Source organism: Ictidomys tridecemlineatus, chromosome Y (genome assembly GCF_052094955.1).
Source record: "Ictidomys tridecemlineatus isolate mIctTri1 chromosome Y, mIctTri1.hap1, whole genome shotgun sequence".
Lineage (NCBI taxonomy): Eukaryota > Metazoa > Chordata > Mammalia > Rodentia > Sciuridae > Ictidomys > Ictidomys tridecemlineatus.
Genome location: NC_135494.1, coordinates 22,176,076 through 22,196,098, shown reverse-complemented (window position 1 = coordinate 22,196,098; position 20,023 = coordinate 22,176,076). Strand labels below are relative to the sequence as shown.

The 20,023-nt window shown below is 40.3% G+C and overlaps 1 protein-coding gene across 1 annotated transcript in view; it reads right to left on the bottom strand.

Moving 5' to 3' along the window:
• Positions 1-238, bottom strand: part of LOC144372102 (zinc finger protein 732-like) — a 76,712-nt gene extending 76,474 nt beyond the window's left edge. The window contains exon 1 of the mRNA XM_078035520.1: positions 188-238. The gene's annotated coding sequence lies outside the window, so the exon portion shown is untranslated. The remainder of the gene's footprint in view (positions 1-187) is intronic.
• Positions 239-20,023: the final 19,785 nt, after the last annotated feature.

The following is a 20,023-nucleotide window of genomic DNA, read 5'->3' as shown; positions in this document are numbered from 1 at the left end:
CAGGTATGGCGCCGACCAGGCGGCGCCGCTTCAGCCCCAGGCCCTGCTGGACTGCCTCAAAAGAGCTGGCCACCCACCCGCCCTGCTCTTCTTGCCAGGGGATGGATCTCTGCCGCTTTCACCCTCTTCAGCTCCCAATAGTCGCCGCCACCGCCACCACCACCTCTGCCCATGGCCCTCTGCTCACCTCTCCTGCCATCTCCTCTGCAACCACTAACGCCAGCGCTGTGAGATCTCGCGAGACTTTGGTTCTCCCCTCACTACTCCGCCCTCACCACTGTGCAAACCCAGCCTGGAAATAGCTTGGCCCCTCCCCTTTACACCGCCCACCGCGCCTGAGGGTCAGTACTAGCCATTCTTGAAACCTTCTTTCCAGGCCCTGTCCCTGCTTGCACCAAGGGCACTGCCTCTTAGCCCCAGTCTTCACTCCCCACCCCATCCCTGGCCCCAATGTTCACCAAAGTAAACAGAGACACGCTTAGGAGGTCATCTGCTAAAATCCCCCAATCTTGATAAAATTGTTATCAATAAAATGTTTCAGCTTCATTGCATGAATTTCCTAAGGCCTCCCTGTGATATTCTTTGTGCAGGATACAGAAAATGATGAGACTGTATTGAATTCTGTAGTCTCCTTGGATAACATTTTGCTGATACAAAGTATGATGGAATGGCATAGAGGAGATAGAATATACATGATTTTAGGGAGAAGACACATGGCATTTCTTCCCAGGGGAAATCGTAATAATTGTTTCTAAAGAAGAGGAGCTAAAATTTATTGAAGGTATATATTCTTCCAGTCCTGGAGATGAAGAAACTTGCATAAGTGTTCATAGTTAGTCATAATTTGAACCTAAGTCTGAGTTTGATCCTGTTCCACAAGCAGCATAGTCTACTTCCATTGGGTCAGGTTCTGTAAAATCATGAGCCTTTAAGGTTCAATTTACCCCTTTGTTGGAGTCTTCCTTACATGATAGTTTTTTCTGTTAGAAAATACAGGCCCACTCACCCTCCAAGATAGTTCACTCTTCAGGAAATAATTCTGCTATATGAGCCAGAGCATATGAGTCCCCTTCTACATATAAACCCAACCCAATCCACCAGCTGAAAGAGTGGGTCAGGAGGCAAAATCACATCAAAGGGGCAGCTACAAGGTGCCTAGCACAGCTACAAGTGCTGTCCACTCTCTAACACATTTAGTCTGATAATTCTGTGTCAGTTAGGATAAGCAGCATTGGGCTGACAGAAGCAGGAGTTGAAGCAAGCAAAGACTCCTGGCAAATGGCACTCCAGGGAAGCAAGGGAGAAGCCATCCTTAGTTTATCTGGCCAAGCCTCCATGTGGTTTGGGGCATTTTTCTTTGAAGCTTAGCCTCAAGTTCTTTTCTCCAGCCCTACCTGCTGAGGGCCATTGCCAAGTAGGAATGACGCATCAAAATTTCCTTGCCAGCATACCCCATGTTAAATGGACTTGCCTTGGAATTTCGCTGTAGACATTGCATGTAAGGTGACCCTGGTCAATGACGAGGGTGGATCCAGATTTAGGGTGTATCCTGCAGTTTGAGGAAGTATCCCGCTCCTTGGGTTTAGGGCGTTCCCAGGTTAAGACAAGTTTAGGGCGTTCCCAGTTTAAGACAATATGGGTTTTAGGGAAGTTGGAGGTTGAAGATTATTGCTGCTGGGAATAGGGCGTTCCTGCTGCTTGAGCTCCCGTTGAGTTCTCCTGAGATTCAGAAAGTATTTGGAAAAAAGCCTCGTGGAGTAGGTGAATTGGGTGGCGGCAGAACTGGGATTTCTCCAGAACGTGTGTAGAGGCCAGTGTGAGTTCGGGAATAAAGAATTGCTGTTTTAATCTACAAAGCTGTGAGTGGCTCCTGATTCTGTGCCCAGCCAAGACTGCAGCACCTACCAATGATTCATGGAATGCCTAACATCCTCTAGTGCACTAACCTTTCTACTTAAAGCAGCTAGTATTTCTACCCAAGAACACTGGCCTCTCATAAGCCATTAGAGCCCAGGATATTTTGGGGAAGCTTGCTAGAGACAATGGTAATAGAAAATTTATCTGCTTTAAGAGAGAGCCCCGGGCAGATGAGGTGGAACATGCCTGTAATCCCAGCTACTTGGAAGGCTGAGCTAGGAGGATGGCACGTTTAAAGTTAGCCTATGCAACTTAGTGAGACCATATCTCAATTTAAATGCTTTCCAAAAGGTCTGGAGATGTAGCTTAGTAGTAAAGTGCACATTCAAGATCATGGTTCAATCCCCATACTGCAAAATGAAGTTAGATAGATAGATAAATAGAGAGAGAGAGAGAGAGAGAGAGAGAGACAGAGACAGAGAATATGCAGGAAGCCTGTACATCTCCTTTACTTAGCTTATTCATGTGGTTAAACCAACTCCACTTGGCTTCTCTGTTTCTTACAGCCCAAACATTCACACTGGGTCAGGCAGGAAAACAGCAATTGGTGGGGGATAAACATGCATCGTCCCTGCCACCTGGAGCCACCCAAATTTATGTGCTATCTTCTAAAGTAGCCCTCTCCTCATCAGTCCTACTCAGGTAAGTGCTGTCTGGTTCTAAGCACTCAATTTGAGAAAGAACCTCTTTCCTTGGCCTCTCACATCTTTTGATTGCCTCTTTGATGGGTATAAATGGTTTTTTACTTGCCCAGCTCACACATCTGGTAAGTGGCAGAGCTGAAGGTCTGGATACCATCCAGATTCCAGGCTTTTAACCACCAAGTTTAATGCCATATACCATCTAGCCTCATTCATTTTTTTTTAAAAGGCAAAGCAAAAAAATAGGGCCCTGAGCCTAACCAAAAAAACAAAAAAAATCTCAAATTCCACTTCATATTTTCTATTTGGCTTTGAACTCACCTCTTAAGTATTGCTGTGAAATAAAGTTGGTGGTGCCAATTTTGTAGAGTCTAGTAGTCATTTGCACTGCTCACCAATGACTTCCGGCTCTCCACCTTCTGGGCACCTGCAGGATTGACTTCCTGGTCACGTGACTAGTCCTGACCAAAGAGTGTACATGGAAGGAGTTTGTGCCATTTCTGGATGGAGCATTTAATGCTAGTGAGAGAGGAGCCTGAGATATGTCTTTCTGATAGGACAAACAATAATGCCCGTGATGGTGTTTTCTCCATTGAGAAAACTATCAACCAAACCAAACTATCATTGTTGCATAATGTGAGCAAAACACAGATCTTTTTGATTTTAAGCCATTGAAATATGGGGGTTAATAACTATCATAGCCTGCTGTAGTCTATCCTGACTGATTCAGCTGGCCTCCTATATCCATAGTTCCACCAGTTTAGGATCAAAAACTTTCTTTAAAAAAAACTGCTTTGAGGGCTGGGGCTATAGCTCAGTGGCAGAGTGTTTGCCTAGCATGTGTGAGGCACAAGGTTTAACCCTTAAACTGCATAAAATAAACAAACAAAATAAAGGCATGCTGTTCATTGACAACTACAAAAATAATTTAAAAAAAACTGCATTTATGGGATGTGGTGATGGCTCAGTTGTAGAGCACTTGCCTAGCATATGTGAGGAACTGGGTTTGATTCTCAGTCTCACATTTAAAAAAATAGACACAACAAACAAATAAAAAAAGGTATTGTGTCCATATGTAAATAAAAATATTTTAAAAACTGCATTTATACTGAATATGTATAGAAATTTCTTCTTGTCATTATTTCCTAAATAATACAGTATAACAACTATTTTCATATAATTTACATTGTACTATGTTTATAAGTAATTTAGAGGTGATTCAAAATGTACCAAAAAATATGTATAGGTTATACAAATATCCACTTTGTATAAAGTGTAGAACATCCATAGATTTGGGAATCCAGGAGAGGTCCTGAAACCAGTCTCTCAAGGATACCAAGGGACAATTGTACATACAGTATGATTGTTTACTCATTGATTCAAACATTTTTCTGCCCAGCTGGTCAAGAGTATAAGCTCAAGCCACATTCCTGAAGGTCCTAGTTTAATACATCTGAGATTGGGAACAGACCTGTGCAGCTGTCTGGTATGCCCAACCAATTCTAATGGTCTAGCAAGGTTGAGATTCCTGCATGGCTACATCTTGTGATGGTAGATTAAAATATGGTGTCTACCCTTGAGGGATACCTAGACTGGGAGGACAAGCCCAGAGCCAGAAAAATTACACTACTAACAGGGAAAATGACCTGAAATATGCAAAAGTAAGTAAGAATATATAAGCAATTGATGAAAAATAAAGTTTTACATGTAATAGAAAGTAGATATGCTTCCTGGCAAATCCATTCATCAACCCTGTGACCACAGACCAGGTACCCAACCTGTCAGCTTAACATGGAGACTATTATCTGTCACTATGCTTTTCCGTTATGTAAAACAAAGCTTAGAAAAGCTCTAAAGATGTGGTCCAGATTCAAAATAGTTAGCACAGGGCTAAATTGGACTCCAGATACAGGCTTTTATCTATCTAGGGCCCAAGGACTTGGCTGATTCATTTACGGTCCCTGCTTCTCTTCCAGATTTCTTTCTTGTTTCTCCCTTTACCTTTAACCACGTATTGTGACCGCATTAAACTGCCTGTCACTGCAGGCCCATACCATGCCACTTACTGCACACTGCAGTGCTTTGGCTCCAGCTGTCCTGTCTCTCTGGCATGCCTTCCCTCAACACTCACCACCTTGTTTCTGAACCCCAGCCAGGTTATTGAATACTTGGTTGGCTGGCCCCATCCTTGGTGCTATGACTGCCCCCAACAGCAATTCTTTTACTGGCTGACTGAGCATCTCCATTATTAGGTTGCAGTTGGGTCTCAGTTTCTTTTCTCTGAGTCATGTAACTAGCATTAGGGAAACTGTGCTAAAGCGCCAGCCATGACCCTGTGAATGCTTAATTCAGCTAAATCACATTCCTACAACCCACAAGACAAATCTTTTGAAAAAGACCACACAGTGAAATATTTATAAAATGCCTTTGTTTTCTGGTAATTTTGTGACCACTGTGAATCTCAGTTGTCAGAAGTAAAGTAGACTAATGGGAGTAACTGCCTCATGGTTGTGCGAATTTATTAAGATGTAAACTTGAGTGCCTTGCCTGGTTCATAAGGGAGACATGAACTAAATCCCAACCACCTTGGTTGTTATGAGTATCTTCTTATTACAACACTGCTATTATCTCTACTCAGCATACTCCCATAGATGTCATCATTAATATTATCACTCATACTTCTAACCATGTCTAAGTGACTGTGCTAAACATTTCTTCCTAGAATGCATAGTATTCTCAGAATCCTCAAAATGTATTATTCACAGTCTTATAATGGTTAGGTGTCCCAATCATAAATTATCTCCCTGGTACCTCCAGGAATCTGTCCAGTGTACCATTGGGAAGTCTGTGGCTGCCAGGCAGTTCCATTCAGGCTTTCTGGATATGGCTAAGGAAACATAGGTTCTCTTTAGCCTCCCACTTTCACTGACATTCTTTTCATTATGGGTGTTTCCAAATCATTTATGGTCAGCCCAGGCCACTGTGGAGGTGGCCCCTATGTCTCCCTATAGGAGGATCAGGGTGGCAGTCAAACAGGCCTGTGGGCTTCTGGAATCATTGATAACTCTAAAAGGAATAAAACCTGCACAAAGCTTATTTTTTTTCTTACTAGAAGGAAATCTAATAATGGGGATTTTAGTTGGGAATAATGCCCTCAGAGTGATCTAATCTTGTCCCCCTTCCCTCCTCATCTTTTACATATCTGAAGCACAGTAGGCAAAATTAGGGTTTTGGTGAGCATTTCCAGTTGAGATTGCCTGTTTAATGAGTCTGGGCTATTATAAAAGGACAAGAAAACAGATCCTTTCCCCACAACCCAAATGTCATCAGAAAAGAAAATCTTTGAGGGAAACCAAAGCTTAAGCTACAGAATAGAGAAAAAATGGAATCTTGAATTTTCTGATTGAAAATATTCTGAAGACCCAAGCTTTGAGTGGTGTTTGCTGAGACCCCACACTGAGATGAACACCCAGAGGGCATGTGGAAAATAAAGGAGAGCCCCATTTGTAGGAAGAAAAGAAAACAGCAGGTATGTTGGCATTGTTGGTATGAGGAGAGACCAGAAATCAAAGAACAGATTAAGAGGTGGCCCAAGAGGCAAGTTGCCTCCAGGAAGGCCAATGACCAAAGTGAGAAGGCCTCAGATTGTGAATTTTTATTTTTCCCAGATGGATGGAGTGAGAAAAAGCTTTTTTTTTTTTTCAGAACCATGTTGACAAAATTGGCTTAAATAAATGTTCATTCCCATCTCATCTGACTCATTTTGCTGGAACAATGAGCTTACATTCCACAGCCTGGACTGACCCTCCTGTAGCCCACTACTGATAAAGCATAAAGGGTATGATTAGTGCTTTTTGCATGAAGAAGGACCATGAAATCAGCTGGCTTCTCTTTTGTGTAGCTTCTGACAGCAATATATAACAACCTATCTTGTATTCTTGTGTCAGCCATTTCTAGGGGAAAAAAAAGTTGGGGAGGCATGATCGAGGAAAATTTTTTACAATTTAGCAATATGTAAGCAACAGCCTTTCAATGTAAAATAGAAAAGGAAGAATAAATTCCACAGTTACAAGTAAGGAAAGAGGACATTAGATGGGTGCAGTAGGTCAGGCCTGTGATTCCAACTACTCAGGAAGCTGAGGTAGCAGGATTGAAAGTTTGAGACCAATCTAAGAAATTTAGTGAGACCCTGTCCCAAAATAAAATAAAAAAGGCTAGAGAGGTAGCCAAGTGGTAGAATGTCCCCGAGTTCAATCCAAGTACAAAAAAAAAAAAAAAAGATGGCATTAGGATGAATACTGTGGTAAAGAATTGAAATTATGGCTGGGGATGTGGCTCAAGTGGTAGCACGCTCGCCTGGCATGCGTGCGGCCCGGGTTAGATCCTCAGCACCACATACCAACTAAGATGTTGTGTCCGCCGAGAACTAAAAAATAAATATTAAAAATTATCTCTCTCTCCTCTCTCACTCTCTCTTTAAAAAAAAAGAATTGAAATTAGTAGTATCATTATAAACTAAAGCTTTTTAATGAAAGGAAAAAGAAAACAAAGAAAAAGAGATGTATGTGTATACATGCATTTATAGAAAAAACATAGTTCCAAATTCTGAACACTAAGAGGACTTAGAACTCTTGTTCCATAGAAATGAGCAGGACGGATCTCCACCCAGATCTGGATTCTAAATACTATTCTCCAATAATAGAGACTTGAAGAAATTGTTGCTCCCAGAAATGGAGCAGGAAAAATGTAAAATAATCCTGGAACACCTTGTGTTGGCAGAAAATAAAGAGATACTTAATAAGAAATAGGGGCTTAATTTTTTTTAAAAAATGCTACATTATAATTACATATATCAGGAGGATTCCTTGTAACATATATGTAATGATTGCAGCATAAATTGGTTGATTTGATAGGGACTTATTGAAAAGATACAGGAAACAATATGAAAGAGTTTCCAACAGCCAAAGTTGGGACATTTCGAGCAACTAAATATAGTATTGGACTATAAGTCATAAAATTAAATAGATAACCATAAGTCCATATGAATAGAAAAAAATAAGAAAGAAAAGAATAGAGAGTTGTTTCCTTAAAGATAATTACAGTTTATAAATAAAGAAAGGATAAGTGAAATAAAAATAAAATAACCTTTAGGAAACCATAATAATAAGTGTTATGGGTAAGATCTATGAATGAATGCCAAAAATGTAAGTGAGCAAAAACATTTTTTTCCTCTAGTATGGGAATTTAATCTAGGGCCTCATGCATGACACACCAGTATTCGGCCACTGAGCCACATCCCCTAAATAAGTAAAAATTGAGAGAGAAAAAAGATATTTTCAAGGTATCTTTCCCAAGATATTTATTAATCACAAAGGCAGAAATAGTAAGTTTATAATAAGAAATCCAAGAAGCATCACAAGATTGAAATTAATATCATTCCTAACCAGTCATGTTGATGTATCCCCCTTCCCACCAAATAATCCCATAAGGACCTTTCACTTCTGTGGCATCTCCCGGCCAAATCATAAGTAAACACCATCCCAAAAGGAGAGACCTTGTACGAAACATCTGACCAGCATCTTTTAAAAGGATCATGGTCATAAAAGACTAGAGACTGAGGCACTGCCAAAGACTTGAAGAGACTAAGGAGTCATTATGACTAAATGCAACACAAGATCCCAGATAGAAACAAGACCTTAAAGGAAAATTGGTGAAATTCAAATAAAGTCTAAAGATTAGTTGATAGTTTTATACCCAGGTTTTTGTCTTTGTTTTGATAGTTATACTATAATTATTTATTTATGTATTTGTATTGGGGATTGAAGTCAGGGGTTCTTGGCCACTGAGAGACAACCCTATCCCTTTTTATTTTATTTATTTATTTATTTGAGACAAGGTCTTGCTAAGTTGCTTAGGGCCTTGCTTACTTGCTGAGGCTAGCCTCAAGCTTGATATCCACTTGCCTCAACCCCCTGAGTTTCTGGGATTACAGAAATTCACCCTTGTGCCCAGCCTAGTTAATCTTTTCAAGAGTTAATATGAGAGAAAACTGGGTGAAGGGACTGCGGGAATATTCTGTGATTTTGTAGAGGGCAAAAAATACTTTAAACAACACCAATACAAAACCCTTGGTTAATAATGATAGAATTGAGAGGTGAGCTCCACACCAGCATTTTAGGTTAAGTCTGTGTGAGGGCATGTGACATAGTTCACATCAGTGGGCAAGTAAATCTCTCTCCTGCTCTTTTTCCCTGGCAAAACCTGGTGTGAGGGCAGGAGACCAAATCAGAGGGTGTTTCTCAGCATAGCTAGATCATCAGAAGAGAGAGGTGCAAAGAGAAGTCCAGAGCAGACTTTGAAATTAGGGAGTTGAAAAGAAACGAATTGTTCTGAGAAGAGAAACAGTGGAGGAGAATATTGGGGAAGGGCAGGGAATATAAAAGTTGGAAAGGGACAGAAGTTCAGGGAGCTTTGAAGGAAGATTATTAGCATTCACAACTTATACAAGTTGTTTGCATTAAAAACTCCTTCCATATCCCCAAGACCTTTGTAAAGTCTGCTGCACATACAAGCTTGATGTCTGTGTCCATGGGTCTCTGTGTCTATTAATTTGTATGTGTGTGTGTGTGTCTAACTATGTCAGTGTCTATAAGTATGTTTGTCTATATTTTTATGGTTTTTTTTTTTGGTTCTGTGAGGCAGTCCATATCTGTGTGTGTACATTTATTTTTCTTTATTTCTATGTATTTGAGTCCATCCATAAGAGTGCATCTCTGTGTGTATATTTTTCAGCCTGTATGTCTTCTTTTTGTGTGTATGTGTGTGTATTGGAAATCCCAGCAAAGGACTGATTTCTTGTGACAATGGATTTACATATAAGGTCACAGGACTCAGAGGACCAACAAGACATCAGCCAAGACAGAAGGAAATTGAGCCCTAGGTATCATAAGAATGTAAGGTCTTAGGAATTCAATGACATCTTTGCAGAGGCATTGGAATTTCCCCCAGGCACTTGGAATGCTGGTGGGGGTGGAGTTTCATATCAGTAAGAGCTAGAGACTTCAGAGGGCAGGATGACCCTACTCCAAGTCAGCTTACTCTGTATTATCTCCATTTTGCAAGTGGGGAAACTGAGTCTCACAACAGCACTTTGATGAGACTGAAGAGAAACAGCAAGCTGATGAGCCAGCAGAGGCCTCTGGGTGAATTGAACACAGTGAACTGCAGTGAGGAAAATCAGCATCCGATCTATTTTCTTTCAGTCTTTCTGATAATAAAGTCTCTTGGGCATAGTCCACCTGCAACACCTCTCTCTTACTGCTAGTGTTTCTTTATTATCAGTCAACACATGCTAGGAGCATCACAATCTCAGGATACAACCAAACATATTCTTCCATGAATGTGCAAAATGACAGCTCTGCATATATGTGATGTCACAATCATAGCACACCCTGCCCCACCCCTCCAAAAAAAGAACAAGTCTGTTTGGATTCTTAGATAACTTGGCTGTCTTATCTACATAAACTTAATGACAGGGCAGATACTATTTTTTCCATTTAAAAGACATTTTAATTTTGATAATAATTTTGGGAATAAAACATGAATCATTCAATTCACTAAAACCATTTAAGATCTGAAGGCCTCCTGAGCTCCTAAAAAACTTTAAAATAAATTTTATGTATTTTTTATTTGTAGATGGACACAATACCTTGTTTTTTTTAAATTTAATTTTTATGTGGTGCTTAGGATTGAACTCAGTACCTCACACATGCTCAGCAAGTGCTCTACCAGTTCTCCAAAAAAAAATTTTTTTGAGATTTGTGCCATGAGAAGTAAATTCAAGAGAGTTTCTGTTTGTTTGTGTAATTTATTTATTTTAGAAATATTCAAGGCTATGAAAGAGTTACAAGAACAGCAAAATAATCTTCTATACACTAGATTTGACAGCTATTATTTCTGACCAATTTACCTTGTAAGCTCTTGTGTGTGCATGCCTCTCTTTCTTTACGTATTTATATGTGTATAGGTATATGTTTATGGACATGCATATTACACACACACACTATTTTAAAGCATTGAGATTCCAATGTTAGGATCTTTAGTTCTAAATATTTCAAGTATTTCCTAAGACCAGGGACATTCCTTTGTGTAACCACAATATGGTTACCAAATTCAGGAATGTAATGTGGACACCATGATATTATCCAACATACAATCTATAGTCAAATCTTCTGGTTGTCCCAATGAAGTCATTTTCAATAATTGTATTTTTTTCTGATGCACAACCAATTAGGAATCAGATTACACATATTTTTCATTTAACCTGGAATAGTTCCTCAGTCTTTCTTAATCCTTAGGACCTTGATCACAGCCTATTTTTAACAAAGAGAAAGCAAGCTTCAGGTTTGGAGTCTTGAGCTCATCACAATATCCAGCTAGAATGGCATAGATTTTAGTTTTCTGAGTATGTATCTTCCAATTATCATCTATTTATAGAAAGTGACATGAGTTTCTACTTTTGGGGAGTAATTTATGGTGTCTTTTCAAACTCCACTTTAAAAGTAAAATATTTAAAGGAAAATACTAGAGAAATAAAAAAGCAGGCATGTAAGTCAGCCACATTTTCTCAGCCTCGGCACTATTAGCACTTAAGGCCACAGAATTCTGTGTCATGGAGTGTCCTTCATATTGCAGAATATTCTTCAGTGTCCCTGGCCAATACCTACTAGAGGCCAGTAGCATTCCCCCACTCTCTCTCTAGTTATGACAGCCAAATATGCATGCAGATATTACCAAGTATCACCTTGGAGGCAAACTTACCCAGCTGAGAGCCATTAACCTAGCCAAAAGATGTGAGTGGAGGGTGAGTTGATGCAGGAGCTCACAGATCTTGGAGAAGAGTACTCGCTTCTGTCCAGTTCAGTTCAAGCCATGTTGATCAATCATTACCCAAATGTCTTGCCCTGTGCAAAGCCCTGGAGAGACAGATGGGCAAGAAATAAGGAATAGGGGCTTAATTTAGAACTGCCCTGAATTAAGCAGCAGGCAGGGGGTGTGTAAGAGCAAGAAAAATTTAACCAAGAGGAAGGAGCTGTGAAAAACTATAACATAACCTGGAATTAGATCTTCTTATTAAGCCTCCTCACTCTCAAAAGAGCTCTTCTGCCCAAGTAATTATTTTTAAAACATGAATCAGATCATGTCAGTCCTCTGATGAAAAGCTTTCACCTTCCCACTACACTTAGAACCAAATAACTTTCAACTCTTTGTGGGACCTGCAACATCTAGCTCCTCTCTCCCTTTTGGCCTTAATTTTGTTTGCTCTCTTTTGGTCTTGAGCTGCAACTACCTTGGGCCTCTGTCTCCTGAAATCTCCCCATGATCATTTCCAAACAAAGATCTTTGCATTGTGATGTTCTCTATGTGGAAAAGTGTCCCAAGTATTTTCAGGGCTGGCTCCTGGTCACAGAGGTTCAAATGTCACTTTCCCTGACTACCTTTTGCACTGAATCCCTCTAACCAATTACCCCATGTAAATTTCTTTCATGGTACTTTCTGTATCAGGCACTGTTGGTAGTGGACATGACTTCCAATGTAACTGCTCTTCTTTTTTTGTGGCCAGCTGGGCAGAGGTGGCCCATGAGAGATGCAGAAATCTGCTTGCCCTACCTGATATAGACACTGTCTCCACCTCTTTACCTCCTGCTGAAGTACAGGAATGAGGACAGAAGGGGAGGTGTTTGAACACTGCAGGACCCCAGGGAGGATGCAAATGTCAGAGCCACCTATTCAATACCAGCATCCTCCTATTTTTTGCTCCAGGGAGAAAATCAAAGCCCTAGGGTGTGAGTCATGATAATCAGGTTATCTTCTACTTGCCTCCAAAAGCATGCGTAACTAAAATACTATTTGAAATTACTGTGAATTTTGTTGCTTCCTTTAATATGTGTGTATGCATTTAATAAATATGTGTATATAAATTTTAATTGGCACATAATTGTTCATGTTTATGGGGTCTAATGTGACATTATGATACATGTATACAATGCATGGTGATCAGGTCAGGGAAATTGACATAGCCATCACCTCAAACATTTATTATTTCTTTCTACTGGGAGCATTACACGTCCTCTCTAGTGGCTATTTTGAAATATGCAATTGAATGTGGTAAAGCATAGTTACCCCACCATGTCCTGAAATATTAGATGTGATTGTTGCTGTCCTGCAAGCCTGTACCCATTAACCATCCTCTCCCATTCCTTGCCCCCAGTTGTTTGGCTTTTGTGCATATCTCACCCCTAGGCAGGATGAGGAAGACCTTTCTTACTTATTCACTGCTACATCTTTGGCCCCTGGGCACAGAGTTAACTAAGGATAGAGTTCCACAGCTACTGACCTACATGTTCTCTAATTCATCTCGTGTATAAGATAAGAATCATCACAGCACCTTGAAATATTTTGAGGACTGAATGAGCAAATCTGCATATAGCACTTAGTGCAGCACATGGCACCCTGTCATTGCTCAAAGAATTGCTAGTATTTGTTGACTTAATGAACTAATTAATGTATGGAAAAAGGGTTCTTTCTCTGCTTGCTTTTTCAGCCCCATGTCCTTTGGCTCCCTCTTTCTCTTCAAATCAAAGTTGTTTTACTTGGTACTGACAAGTCAGGCTATTGATTAAGAAACATGACCACACAGTGAGTAGAAATTCACACCTCTTACTTTGAGCTGATGGATCAGCACTTGCTGGAGGTTGAGAAGGGACAAGCATTGCAAATAGAAGGACAGGGTCCATAAAGACAAGGCCAGGAAGTGCTGGAAATGAAATTTAATACGCTGTTTTGCTTTGGCACACCATGGGATGGGTAGAACCCAGCCAATAAGTGCCTGAAAAAAGTCACTTGGATGTCAAGTGAAGATTATAGGGACAGAGATTCAAAAATGTAGTGGGGGAGGCTGAAACCCATCTGAACCCAAGAAATATACTTATTCATTAACTCAACAGAATATTAAGCACCTACTCTATGTGATGTAGACAGGGATATGGCAGAGAAACAATAAGGGGATTCCCACAGAGATTCCCACGGACTCCGCTGACTTTCTTTCATAATAGCCTTGCCACCAAGTAGACACTAATTCAAAATTTTAGATCCACATTTGGCTTAGTTCATGATCAGTATTACTGCCACTAGCTAATAGTTCCAGTACTTACTCTGTACTAGGCACTCTGCTGAGACCACTTTACCAACTGTGGTCAGGGACACTTGCTAGGAACCTAACCAGCATCTATTTCCTTCTTCCTTACTAGAACAAAAACTCACTTTTATTCAAGGTGGCACCAAATAACACAAATCCCTCCAAAAATGGCACTCAAACTTTGTCACTAGCATCCAAACACATGTGTGAGTGGGACTTAGACATGTTATTTCACCCCAGGAGTCAGTGAGGTGAGGGTTAATGTTATTCTTATTTTACAGCCAAGCATACTGAGGTTTAGAGTTTAAATGAAATGTCATATGTCATACAGCTTCCTGCTGGTGAAGGTCATATGTGAATCCAAGCCATCAGTTTTTCTGGTCTATTCTTATTTGAACAGATAGCATATATATGCACAATGGCATTTAGTCCTCTCAAGAACATCAATGGGCAGGGTAACTGGTAAAACTTTCTGATACCTGCCACCATATGTTCTCTGATCATCTGACATCTTCCCTTTGGTCACCTCTCTGGCAGCTTCAAAGGCTAGCCTCTCTCCAGCCCAGTGGAGCCTGGAGTATGGAAGAAGAAGAATAGACAGGTGGGGAAGTGGTTAGATTTTAGATGTTCATCTAGGCAGAACTCCTAGCAGAAGATTGCAGATAGAGGGCATGGAAAAGTCAGAAGCAGAGAAGATTTGGCATCATTTCCTATGTGAAATTCTGACTAGGGACAATGTCAAAATATAATCAGCATACAGTGTGATTAGGCAGAATGAGAGTTTGCAGTTTGCATCCAAAAATTTCTAGAAAGTTCCATGTGTCCTGAAGAGGGACACAGAAAGAAACTGATTGTGGTAGTGAGACTAACAGGAATTGCTGTGGGAGGAGTGAAGTGGCTCTGAGACTGAAAGTTACAAGGTGACCAGAGATGACCAAGGGAAAATGGGTGGAGCAATAAGTTTTCTAGCAGAAAATTAGCACCAGAAAGGTAGGGCTGGTCAACTTGGAGGTGCCAGGAGTGGACTGGGTGGACCATCACTGTCCAGAAGTCCAGCAGCTGTAGGACCTGCAACTGTAGCCTGCTGAACCAGTGACAGAGGGCAAGGAGGTCACTTTCCCAGAGACTGGCAAGGGCTTACAGAGCAGTAGCTTGAGGCATTGGATTCTCTTCCACAGCCCCACACCATCTTGGTGAAACTAGAAAAGAGGAAGGAATTCTGAAACAATGGAGTCTTTTGGTGAAAAGACCTCTTGAACCAAGGGAATATGAGTCACAGAGTAACCATTTCCATTCAAGTTATAGTTACTCTCAACAGAGGGTTTAGTCTGGGAGGAATACTGGGGGAGTCACAGACCTCCAGAAGTAGCTTAGTTCCACACACTCAAGCTGTGGGGAGAGCGTGCTTATGATGGGTCCTGCCGTGGCAGATACTGCCTTCCTCCAGGTCTCCCAGACAAACAAAGTGGAAGGCACCATGGAAATACACAACTGTCTCTGGGCCTCAGTATTTTTATTTTTCCAATGGGAACCAAGGTCACCTCCCAGGGTCAACAGGACTGATGAGGGGCAGAGCCATGGAGCAGGTTGGCAAAGTCACAGGCTAGACAGTGAACCTCTATTTTCATTTTTACTTCCATCCTTTTGGCTTCCTATGGACACTGTCAAAGTTGTTCCTGGAGCCAGCTGGAACCAGGGAGGGGACTCAGTGACTGCAAAAGGATTGACAAGCTTCATTTTAATGCTCAAGTTGTATCATATCACCAGGAGGTGTTCATGGATACTTAGTTAACTATTGAATGAATGAATGAATAATTATGGGAGTCATAGACATCAATGATGTCCAGCGAGGCTCTGATGTGCTTTTGGTGGGATTGCCTAAGTAGCAAAGGCAGTAATTTTTCAGCCTCAGTTTGAATATTACCTTCTGCAAGAGGACTCCCCTGATACCCTCGTCAGGTATAAGTGCCCACTTTGCACTCTTCTCTACCCTTCCCCCATATACTAGATGGTTCATTGTGGTTTTCATTTGACCTTGAGTTCTTAGAGACAAGGTTACATCTCATTTAATTTTCCTGCATCCCTAGCACAAGGTCTAGACAAACGAAATAACAAGAACATTTTATTTAGTGTTTTCCAGGTACTCAGCATTGTTCTAAGTGCTTTAGCTATCAATATGCTTGACTACCTGAATATCAGGTTCCAGGGTGACATTCTCATGCCATTGTGAAGGTAAGAACACTGAGGCTCAGAGGAGGTAAGAAGCCTGATATTTCTTCCGGCTTTCTGGATCCTTCTCTATCAGACAGCCTAATTCTTGAGGTTTGAGAACAGTATGAAAATCCCAGTGATGGGACAGTCTGTCTATTTGACTGGGTAGGTGTATAGAAAGAGAGAACAATGAAGAGACAGCACATGTTAGCAGCTGACAACCCTGCCACATGCCAGACACAATGCATTCTTTGTCACAGAACTACAACACTGGGACCACACCAGGAGCAGTGCCTCTGAATGGGGATTGTTTTCTTTGGGCACTACAGGAATCATCTGCTAGTAGATTGAGAACAAATGGGTACACGTATATGCTGTTAGGGGTATGATATTTCTGGCAGAAAGACCAGGGAAAACAAAACCAAGGTAATGTCTCAAAACCTCAGCAACACACATGGAAATGTGCAGACGTGAGCTCATGTAAAATAGAGACAGTAACACAACAATATCGACACCCACAACCAAGAGTAAAGAAAAGTTCAACACCCTGTTGGCACATCCAGTTTCAAAAATAGAACAAAATAGGGCCACAATCTTGCTTTTTGAGGGAACTCCTGAAATCTCCCAGAGGATCTGTTCTTTCATAAACCTTTCCTGCCCACACTTCTTGTTACCCATAAATCTTACCCTATACATGGCAAGGGGGCCTGGAGCAAATAACTTTGCAAAAAAAATGTATCCCATAAACAATTCTGGTGGAAAGCATCCAGCCCCATACAATGGAGCTAATCTTCTGGTCACACATTTCACATCTGGGATATTAGCATGGAAGCCACTTCCTTCCAGGTGGAGGCAAAAGCCACTTAGCCTGCATGTCCCAAAACAACAATGCTTGGCAGATTCTCTACTCATGTGGAGTTCAAAAGGCAGGAATTCAGAAGCATGGAGCAGCTCTTTCTCCCCTACTTTCTTTTCTTAAAGAATCACTGCAAATTTGAGGGCAGGGTGACATATTGATGCATATAGCTTTGTGGGTCATAATCCTGACATTTACTTTAGCTCTATTACTGATGAGCCCTATACTCTGAGGCAAGGAATTTAACTTCCCAGAAGTATAATTTCCCATTGTTCAAGAGGGATTGTGTATAGATGCCTAAACCCACTGGTGCTTGGTAAGGTATAAAATCAAACTGTTGAGTGGTACTGTTAGCACAACAATGACAAGTGTTGTTGAGAATGTGGAGAAATTAGAAAATTTGTTCCCTGGGTAGTAATGTAGAAAGGTGAGTGCACTTGAAAACAGCATAAAGGTTCATCAAAGAATTAATCACAGAACTGCCATGTTGCCCATCAATGCTATTTCTGGGATATATGTTTGGAAGAACTGAAAAAAAAATTATACACCTGTGTATATAGCAACATTTTCCAAAATAGCCGAGGTATGGAAACAACATAAAATTCCATCTATAGACAAATAAAGAAAAAAAATGGCATATGCATACAATGAAATATTATGCAAACTTGGAAAGGAGGAAATCCTGTCACATACCACAATTTAGATGTACATAGAGTTCACTATGCTGAGATAAAGCCAGATGCAAAAAATACAAATATGTACAATGTACACATCTTTATGTATCTTAAGTAGTCAAATTTCTACAACAAAAAGAATTGTAGAATCCAGTGGCTGAAGAAGGCAAATGGAGAGCTATTGAATAAATGTGGGTTTCAGTTTTGCAAGAGGAAGAGTTCTAGAGATCTGTTCCACTAAAATGTGAATATAGTTAACACTACTGAACTGGTAACTTTAAAGATGGCTACATTGGGAAATTTGATGTGTTTTTTAACCAAAAATAAAAATAATAAAAATATATTTTTTATGTTTCATATTGGCAAAATTTAAAACGCCTGGCTGCAGGGAGAGTTGGTTATATCAAATAGAAATGGAAACATTCCTACTCTGTGAATAGCTGTGAAATTCATGTGACTATTCTAAGGGGCAATTCATAATTAGATACACACATTCTACAAGCCAGCAATTTCTCTTCTCATTATTTATTCTAGGGCAGGTACAAAGATTTTTATTGTTATAAGAACAAAAGTTGGAGACTATCTAAATAACCATTAATAGGGCAAAGGATAAAGAAAAATGGCAAATACTCACAAATTAATGAAGGAATCAGATCTATACCAATGTATATCTCAAAAACATATTATTGAGTAAAGAAAAGCAGGTTATACAATAACACAGACAGCATGCCACTCAAAAGAATGCAGAAGATAAAATGTATAAATTTCTAGTGTACCAGTCTTGAGATGCTTCCAGTGATCCCTGATAATTATGCCTTTGTGGAGATCTTTCTACAGTGAATAAAGCTCAGCTGTATCTTACTCATTCCACAGAGACCTAATAGGGTTTTATGAAAGTGGCTTCCAAGGCTAAATATAAGAAATGCTGCTGCCATGTTGCTCTCTGGTTTTTCCTATTGCTCATTCTGAAGAAAGTCAGCCACCACACTGTGAAGATGCTCAGGCAGGCTGGGCAGAGGCCTCGAAGATAAAGAACTGAGGGCTCCTGCCAACTGCCAGCCCAACTGGGAGCCACCTTAGAGGTGAATGCACAAGTACAAGTGAAGCCTTCAGATGACAGCAACCTTAGGAGAGAGCATGAATCAGAAACACCCACCTAAGTCATTATTGAGTTCCTGAACCTAGAAACTGTGGTATATCAATTGTGCATTTTTTAGTACTTAGAGTTTGAGGGTGATTTGTTACACAGCAATAGGTAACCCATATATTTATGGTTACCACTTAAGGGTCTGTGCCTGCGGCCTGCTTTCCATTTGTACCAGTAAGTGTCAAAAAATAGTTAAAGACACATTACTATCAAGCTGAACACTTCCTTCTTCAAGTACTCAGAAAAATGGATAGTTCTCTAAGTTTGATTTCTCTTTTGACATGAAGTCATCTTCACCAGTAGCAGCAGCCCATGCTTTGGACAATGCTGATCTGGTCTGTTATTGACTGAATTCCATGCCTTTAACATTCAGATGTTGAAGTCATGACCCAAATATCTCATGATTTGGAGACAGGGTCCTTAAAGAGATAATTTATTTAAAATGAGCTCATCAGGATTGGCCCAATACAAGTTATCAGTATAAGAAAAGATTAGGGGGCTGATGTTATGGCTCAGTGGTAGAGCACTTGTCTCACACGTGAAAGACCCTGGGTTCAATCCTCAGCAACATATAAATAAATAAATAAATAGTAGATAAATAAATAAAAAAATAAAGTTTAAAAAGAAAACAAAAGATTAGTACATAGGTACACTGCAAGGGAAAATTATGTGAACACAGGGAAGATGCTTAGAGTACCTATAAGAAGGGTGAGAGGCCTCAGGAGAAACCAACACTTCTGACCCCTAGGTCTTGGACTTCTGGCTTCCAGAACAGTGAGAAAATAAATTTTCTTTGTGTAAGCCACCCAGTCTGTAGTCCTTTGTTTACGACAGCCCAGACAATGAATGCACAATCCAACACCCTTGCTTCATACCTGATGACCTTAGGTCCAGAGGTAGAAGTGACTTAGCTAAAGAAAAAGGGAAAAGAGAAAGCAGAAGCACAGAGAGTCCATGTTTTTTTTTTATCTCAAGTGTGGTTTCTCCATTAAGTGAGCCCAAGGCCCAAATGTGGAAAAGATATCTCAGGATACACTGTCAGCACCAATTTAGCTCCTCGTTCATTCCTATTCTTTTTTTTTTTCACTACACATAAGTTTATTGTGAAAGTAAAACATGTAATACACAGAATGGCTAATGGTGGCATAAGCAATCTGGTAGCTTAAGGCAAGTTTTGATGGAGATGAATTTAGAAAAGCTGATACAATGATGTAATTTTGCTTAAATATGGATTATGAAAACATATCAAATTGCATCAATAACTTAAAAAAAGAAGTTTCCAAGGTCTGCACTACTGGAGAAAAAGGGCTTATAATCTTAATGCCAGCATTAAGACAGACAGAAGCAACACAGTACTAAACGACATGGGGAAATCCAGTA